The sequence below is a fragment of the Mus pahari genome, chromosome 14 (genome assembly GCF_900095145.1).
Source record: "Mus pahari chromosome 14, PAHARI_EIJ_v1.1, whole genome shotgun sequence".
In the NCBI taxonomy this organism is placed as follows: domain Eukaryota; kingdom Metazoa; phylum Chordata; class Mammalia; order Rodentia; family Muridae; genus Mus; species Mus pahari.
The window spans coordinates 64,817,881-64,826,036 of record NC_034603.1 but is presented as its reverse complement, the minus strand read 5'-3'; the positions used below and the strand labels follow the sequence as shown (position 1 = coordinate 64,826,036).

The 8,156-nt window shown below is 49.1% G+C and overlaps 1 protein-coding gene across 1 annotated transcript in view; it reads right to left on the bottom strand.

Annotated features, from left to right (window-relative positions):
- Positions 1-607: 607 nt before the first annotated feature.
- The window catches only part of Socs7 (suppressor of cytokine signaling 7), a 35,947-nt gene continuing 28,398 nt past the window's right edge, over positions 608-8,156 (bottom strand). The window contains exon 10 of the mRNA XM_021212987.2: positions 608-5,528. The gene's annotated coding sequence lies outside the window, so the exon portion shown is untranslated. The remainder of the gene's footprint in view (positions 5,529-8,156) is intronic.

The window sequence follows — 8,156 nt, the reverse complement described above, 5'->3', positions numbered from 1 at the left end:
CGGGTAGCCCACTGGCCCTCAAGCAGGAATCAGGAGAAGAGGGAGATGGCAGGGCTGGAGTGATGACTGCTCTTCCGAAGGTCCGGAGTTCAAATCCCAGCAACCACATGGTGGCTCACAACCACCTGAAATGAGATCTGACGCTCTCTTCTGGTGTGTCTGAAGTCAGCTACAGTGTACTTATGAATAATAAATCAATCTTTGGAAAAAAAAAAAAAAAAAAAAAAGAGGGAGGGGGTGGATAGGGGTTAAAGTGGTTCCCAGAACACACCCGATTAAGGAAAGCAACAGGCAGGAGCCGGGAGGGCAAAATTGAAAAAGCAGCAACCCAGCCTCACCAGGATGGCTGCTGCCACAGTAAAATGTGCCCGTCCACCCTGAGCCACTGCTCACCCCGACAGGAACCTGCCCACCCTCCCCAAGGTTCTCCGGAATGTTCCTGCACTTCCTAGGGTAGCTCTGGGCAGTGGAATTTTCCAACCACCGTGCTTTAGAGACAGTACTGAGTACTGGGTGTGTTCTGCATGGCTGCCAGTGCAGGGACCCCATGCCTGACAGAGGGTGAAGAGTCAGGAGAGAGACTAAAAACACAAAGCCAAGTAACAGATCATTTCTAAACATTTTTATTTCAAATCTCTTTTCATCCCTCCCCAAAAAGACATGGGTCGGTACAGCAATCATAAAAAGGAGATACAAACACAAGAGTCAAATGTCTCCCGCACTGACACTTACAAAAAACCGGGAATTATACACAGAGTTTCCAAACAGGACCTGCAGCAGCTACTAATGTCCCTTTACAAGAGTCATACATGCCTATTAATACAGTATTTACAGACACCCCACTCTGGAACTAATCTACAGGGACATCCCAACACCCACCCCTCTATTCCCAGAAAAATACCAAAACACACCCAAAGTGCATTTGTTTTGTTTATATCAAAACATCTTTCCCTCTCCCCATCCCACCCCAGACCCACCCCCATTTAAGATTGGCCTGCAAGTCTATTTTAACCATTTAGTTATTTTTTATACTTTATGAAAATAAATTATACAGCAACTATTTTAATAAATTAAGCACAAAAAAGGGAGAATAAAGTAGGGAAACTAAATGGGAAGACAAAAGCCAGGCCACACTTTGGCTTGGAGGGCAGGGGTGGCTAAGCAGGACAGAGTGGTTGTGGGGTACGGCTCCCCGGTGGTGAAAAACCCCCAACCACTGAGTCCAGAATGACACCCCTCAGCACAGGGTTTCTGAAAACCCACCAGAATGCACAGCAGTCAGTGCCTGTGCCATGCAGCACCAGTGCAGGCACCAGTGCAGGCATCCTGATGTCTGGCCTGCCCAGAGCGGTGCCTGGATCTTGCCTGCCCCTCTTGGGAGCACCAGGGATGGAGGAGTGGTGGCATCGGCGCACCGCCCACAGAGCACAGCAAGTGGGATGAAGAAGAGTGTCTTGTTTTCCCTATCTGTCTCCAGGAGCAGCTGCCGTCGCAGTCCAGCTGCGATCCAATGTTGCTGTCTGCCCGGCTGCTTGTCTGCTCCTTGCTGCCTCTTGGCACTGTGAGGAGGGGTCAGTGGGGCAGGGAGCAACTCCAGGGACCCTCTAAAACCCTCTGGAGATGGGATGAGAGAAAGCATGTCAAAAACTCAGCATGCAGGATGGGCTTTCTGGGAGGTAGATGAAGTGGGAAGGGACAGGACAAAGAATAGGAAAGACAAGAGGGACACCAGAAGAAAGGAGGTGACCCCTATCCAGGACACCAGGAAGCAATGAAAGATCAAGGACACATGAAATCTGCATGTAAAGAAAGGTCCTTTCTCTGGCAGACTCTATTTTCAGCCTCAGTTCTATGTCCCCAGAGCCCTCTCAGTGATTCAACCCAACCTCACTCCCAAAATGTCCTTCTCCACGTTTCCAAGGGCGGGCCCCTGTCACACTGTACTAAGCACGAGGGCTCCAGTGCCAAAACAGATGGACCACAGGGGACTTGCAGACGTGACTCTTGTGGCCCAATAATTCTACAGCTATCATAATGGGGCACACCTTTCTTTTTTTTTTTTTTTTTCTTTTTTCTATTTTAATAAAAAAGGTTTTACTCCCCAGGAGCAAATAAATCATTTTGAACTACCGATAAACACTGCTGCAGTGAAAAGAAAGATGGCTACATGTATGCAATAGCACAGATTCAGTGTAAGGACAGCTGTGTTGATGACTACAAATAAAAACCACATATCCACTCCCCTCGCCCCACAAACCAAACCAAGAGGATTCCCATAGGGAAAATGTCTAACTCAGAGCTCATCCCCTCCACACAGTGGGCTTGCCATTCTCTCATTAAAGTGGAAAACGAACCATAGTTCCTGCCAGTGGAGATGTTCCCAACACCCCAGACAAGACTTGGACAAATGAGGGCACACGCTTGCTCGTTTGCTCACGCAGGACTTGAGACCTGTAGGCGGCTCTTTCCATCTTGCTGACTTGGCCTCTCACGCCTGGGCTCAAAGGTAAGAGAAAAGCAACAAGGAAGGGGAGGAAGCTCTTAGCTGGGGAAGCTTTTCCTGTTCCTACTTCCCATGGGATAGGGGCTTCAAGCAGGCCATGCCCTCCTAGGGACATGAGGCAAGGCTGAAAGAGTGGCTCCCTGGGGCTCTTCTAGGGCTGTACTATTTCCTAGTCCTCAGGGGACATGCATCACAGGGCATGTGTAGCCATCCCATCACATCACTCCCTGCTTGGCCTCAGAGGCTTAGTCCAAGTGACAGTGGGACAAGGAGAGACAGGAGCTAAGACACTTCCAAACCTTTCTATGCACATGCATGTCACTTGGCGCACGACCACGATCAAGTCAGGACAGGTGGATCCACAGCCAAGCTCCTGCTCCCCCCATGCCTGCACTGCCAGCACAGACACACGTTTCAAGTGCACAGCTTGCAGCAGTAGTTGTCACTAGCTTACAATGACATACCCGTCTTGAGGAAGGTTACAGTAGATCAGTTATAAACGAGTGAAGGTTATACAGGCTGCGTCTAGGAGTAGCGACACCCCCAACCACAACTCAGAAAACCGTAGCAGGTCTCTAGAAGTGACTGCCTTTCCCAGTTTGTGACTGGCACATAACCACCAAGGTGAAGCCGAGTTCCTCCTGCAGACTCCACTCAATTAGCATTGTCCCACCATCTGTGAAAGATGAAGGCCCACGCACGCCCTCTCTCCTCACTCCCTTCCTTCTCCTGTCAGCCTACAGTACATTCAACAGGCTCAACTGCTCTCCCCAGTTGTTCACCCCCTTCTAACAAGGCCTCCTGGGGGCCAGGCCAGGCCTCTCCTAGAGCTGTCTCCCACACTGCTGTTTGGCAGCCCATCCTGCTGAGGAAGGGTCAGGCCAGTTGTGACTGAAACATTGAAGCTCCTAAGAACAGCACAACACATGTTCCCAGGACAGAAAGGGTGAGGCTGCCTTGCGCTGGAGCAGGAATGGTTTGCACCTGAGTGTAGAAATTCTCCACGGGGAACCCCAGGACCAGAGGTGCCTGCTGACTGCTGGCTCTGTCCTCCACCACACCCTCATTCTCCCTGGCCTTCAGACCTGTCCAACGACTGCGGTCCAGTAGGACTCTGATGCTGTTGACCTAAGGCTGCTGCACACTTGCCACACATTTCTGCTCTGTACTTCAGCTTGAGTCTCTGTCACAGCGTTCTCACCTACAAGCCTTGTCCACACTACCTAGCTCACAGCCATGCAAGCAATGCAAACACGGGCTGAAAAGGAATTTTTATGTTACGGGTGGCTGAAATGGGAGAAACAATCTCTGGACTGCAAATATTAACCAACTGAAGACCTCTATGAACATTGGGTGTTGGGCTCCATTACAGAACCGCCCTTTCTACAAGATGGCAAGTGGCCTGCACCCTCCAGAGGCAGTCCTGAATCATGACCTTAGGATGACCATGACCATGTCAGCAGTGAACGCGTACACCATTCATTCTGGGGCTCAGTTCTTTACAGCCAGCTGAGAAAACACATCTCTGTTTTTAGTTCGAGGAGGAGGAAGGTGATGCCATGCTCAGAGGGAACCCACAGGCCACTTTCCAGATAAGACAGTTTTCTAAGTTACCTAGACACAGGGCTTCACCCCACCATCAGGAACCCCAAGACTGATATTTACTTTGTCATCTGAGGCAGACACAAGCAGAGGGAACTCAAAAGGCCATCCATGAAATACTACAGGGCTGAAAGTAATGAACCCAACGGCCCCACTGTCCATCTTGAGCAGCTCTGTAGGACAGCAACTTGTATGACACAAAGACTACTCGAGCACCCAAGTCCTTCCCTCCCCCCACATCCATCTGGAAGGCAAACTAGCATCTGACAGGTTCCCAGTGATGAAAGGCAACAGGGTCTGTCTGACTCAGGAAATGTCCGGGTTGCAAGAATGAACATGGGGAAATGAAGAAGCCCTTGCCACCTCCATCTCAGGGGTGGGATGACAACACTGATAAGCCTATGACCATGAGACGCCATGCCTTTTCTGCACTACAGAAATCCCGTTAAGGCTGAGCCGCACAGGCTCCTCTAGGAGCAGGATAGTCGTTTCTCACTTCCTCCACACTTCTGCTCACCAGCTGACAGGCGGGCGGGGTGACACTGACTCCTTAGCTGTGGATACGCTTTGCCACAAAGAATCTGGAAGCATGCTCTAGGCATGGGGTTGCTGACAGTTGGGGTGAAGCCCTGGCAGCCCAGGATTGGAGTGCTGAACTGCCCATGTGAGGAGAAACACCGCTGTCTGCACAGCTGGCAGAAGCAAGGAGTGTTGGTTTGACCAAAGTGAAATCCACAGTTACTGAGGGGAAGGGGCTGAAGGCAGGGAGAACTGGGTTTGCCTCAGGTCACTGAGCTTAAGGAATTTAGTCAACAAAATGCACACCAATTCCACGAGAGGTGATTCTGCAATCAGGTTTGTAAACTTGAAAGGGAAGGAGTGGGATTGAGCACTTCCTCAGCAAACAGACCGAGCAGGCAGTTCCTCTTTCACGCACCACCTCTCTCTCCTCGCCTGTTGAAGCTGGAGATGAGAATCAGATGCCTTTCCCAAAAACTTCCAACCTCATTCTTGTGCACCTATCTGGCTCCCCCGCCCATCCTCCAGGTTCATGGAAGAGAGCTTCCGTGCTGCCGCTGGCTCAGCTGAACGACCAGGCCTCCTCGCCCCACCCTTCCCATGACCTGTTCATCCCCAACAGCTGCCTTCCACTGAGAAATGTAAATACTAAAACCTAACTTCTGAAAACAAACAGTGTTAAGACTTCTTCCAGTTTTCCAAGGAGCTCATCTGGCCCTGGGGTTCATGGGTTGGGGATTGGCGACCCCACTCGGAGGATGGTTGTGTGCTTCTTCCAAGCCCCAGAGCTAAGGGGAACCAAAGTCTGTGCTGGGAATCACAACCCGCTCTTTTCTTTCTGCCAGCTTCTTCTTTTGTGGTAGCTTCATTTGGTTCTTCAGGCTGGAGCCCGGCGATCAAATGCCTGGGTAAAAAGGGAAAGAAATCAAACAAGCCAGCTCCAACAGTAGTGGACCCACAGGGAGAAGCGACAGCCCCAAAGTAGCTGGACAGCCACACGCTTCCACAGACACTGACCTGCAGGAGCCGTGGCAGTTGCCTCCATTCATTTTGGTCCTTGTTCTATCTCGCAAAATCACAAAGAACATAAACACCCTTCCATGGGAAAATCTAAGGACTTCTCTCAGCTGTCCCGAGTTAGTGTCTTTTCAGTCCCATAGTACCCTCCCATACGATGCTGTTTGGAGCCCCCCACCCCAAGGCCTTCTGAATGTGCTCCTATTGATGTGGGTCTCCATCGAGTTCTGGCGGAAGGGTCTGATCACTTCTCAACAGAGAGCTGGAGACAGCTCTAAGGCTAAGAGCCCTCACTGCTCTCGCAGAGGAACTAGGCTCGGTTCCCAGCACCCATAAAATGGCTTATGAACCCCTGTAACTGATTCCAGAGGACCCAATGCCCTCTTCTGGTCTTTTGGCCTCTATAGGCTCTTGCATGCATGGATGTACATTAAATCACAAAGGCACACACAGGCAGACAGACACATGGACACACAGAGAAATACTTTTAAAAGGAGCAGTATCAGGCCGGGCGTGGTGGTGCACGCCTTTAATCCCAGCACTTGGGAGGCAGAGGCAGGCGGACTTCTGAGTTCGAGGCCAGCCTGGTCTACAAAGTGAGTTCCAGGACAGCCAGGACTACACAGAGAAACCCTGTCTCGAAAAACCAAAACCAAAAAAAAAAAAAAAAAAAAAAAAAATTAAAGAAGGAATGTGGGGGTTAAGGGGCAAAAAGACCCCCCATCCCAAAAAAAAAAAAAAAAAAAAAAAAAGTTCAGGTCTTGTATGGAACCTTAATTTGGTTTTGGAGATCTGACTTTTCTATATAGGCAAACACACACACAACTCACACACACACACACCCCAACACACAACTCACACACATACTCACACACCAACACATAACTCACACACACATACACACACACACCAACACACAACTAAAATTTTAAAAAAATCTTAGAAAACAAAAACAAAAGCACTAGCGAGACTGCCAGCAGAGAGGTATGCTGATGCATGCTTGTAACCCAGGACTTGAGGAGACGCAGGCAGGACAGGCAGGAGCTCATCAGATGCTGTCAAAAATCAATCAGTAGAGTTGCACCACGGCTCCAGAAGTGGTTTTAAGCATTGCCTGGAGAGCCTGGTGGCTTGAGTCTGATTGCTAGAATCCATGCAGAAGTGGCAGGAGCGAGCTGACTCCACAGCTGCCCTGACGCCCACATTCACACACATTCACAACGACCAGTGACGACAACAATTCCCAGCACAGACCAGAGTCAGGACAAACTACAGACCCCGCGCAGACCTCAGCAGGGCAGGGACCATTTAAGCCCTCACCTATTCTTTTCCTTTTTTTATTATGTGTAAATGTCTGTGGGTTTATACACATGAGTATGGTGCCTTCAGACACCAGGAAAGACTGCTGAGTCCTCTGAGTTACAGAAGGCTGTAAGGCACTGGACATGGATGCTCAAAGTGGACTCAGTCTGAGCTCCTACCTGCAGCTGAGCCCTCCTCCAGACACTATTTGTTCTCTCTCCCCCTGCCCCTCTCTCTCCCTCCCTCTCCCCAACCACTTTATTTTTTTGGTGTGTATGTGTGGGGATTGAAAGAGGGACTCATGAAGTTGACCTCAAACTTGCTATGGTGCTAAGGCCAACCTTGAACTCTGATCCTATGGCCTCCACTTCCTCAATTTGGGAATACAGGTATGTGCCACCATGCCCTCTATTTTATTGTTTCGAACTACTTTGCAGTGGCAGAGAAAAGGCAGGCTGCTTTTTCTCATCCTCATGAGAGCTGTAAGCCTTGGAAATCTCTTCCTGCAATGCATGCCTTTTGAAAATAAAGGCATTCATTAGTTCCTTTAAGTTTACCTCCACATTGGGCTCTTACTTTCTGTATCACACACGCAGTATCCTGAAGACCAGCCAAGGCAAATACACAGTCACACTGTGAGTGCCTCACTTATGCTCAATGATAGATAAGCCTGCACACTGCTTATACATGCCTTGAGTTTACAATCCTCTTTGTTGCCAACTCCCAAGTGTATATAACAAGTTCAGCTTGGTAAAGAAAAAACATCTTGCCAGGCGTGGTGGCGCACACCTTTAATCCCAGCACTTGGGAGGCAGAGGCAGGCGGACTTCTGAGTTCGAGGCCAGCCTGGTCTACAGAGTGAGTTCCAGGACAGCCAGGACTACACAGAGAAACCCTGTCTTGAAAAAACAAAACAAAACAAAACAAAAAAAAACATTTTTTTGAGTAGTAATGAGGAATCAAACTTAGGACCTTGTGAGTGCTAGGCAGGTAGTCTCCTACTGAAATATATTCTCAGCTCTCTTTTTTACTTTTTAATTTCAGATAGGATCTGACTAATAAATGAATTGAATCCACAACTGTAGCTTAAAAAGGCTTGGTTTGACAAATACTCTATAAGGCTGCAGTTCTCAACCTGTGGGTTGTGACCCCTTTGGCAAACCTCTATTTCCAAAAATACTTTTATTATGATTTTTTTTTTTTTTTTTTTTTG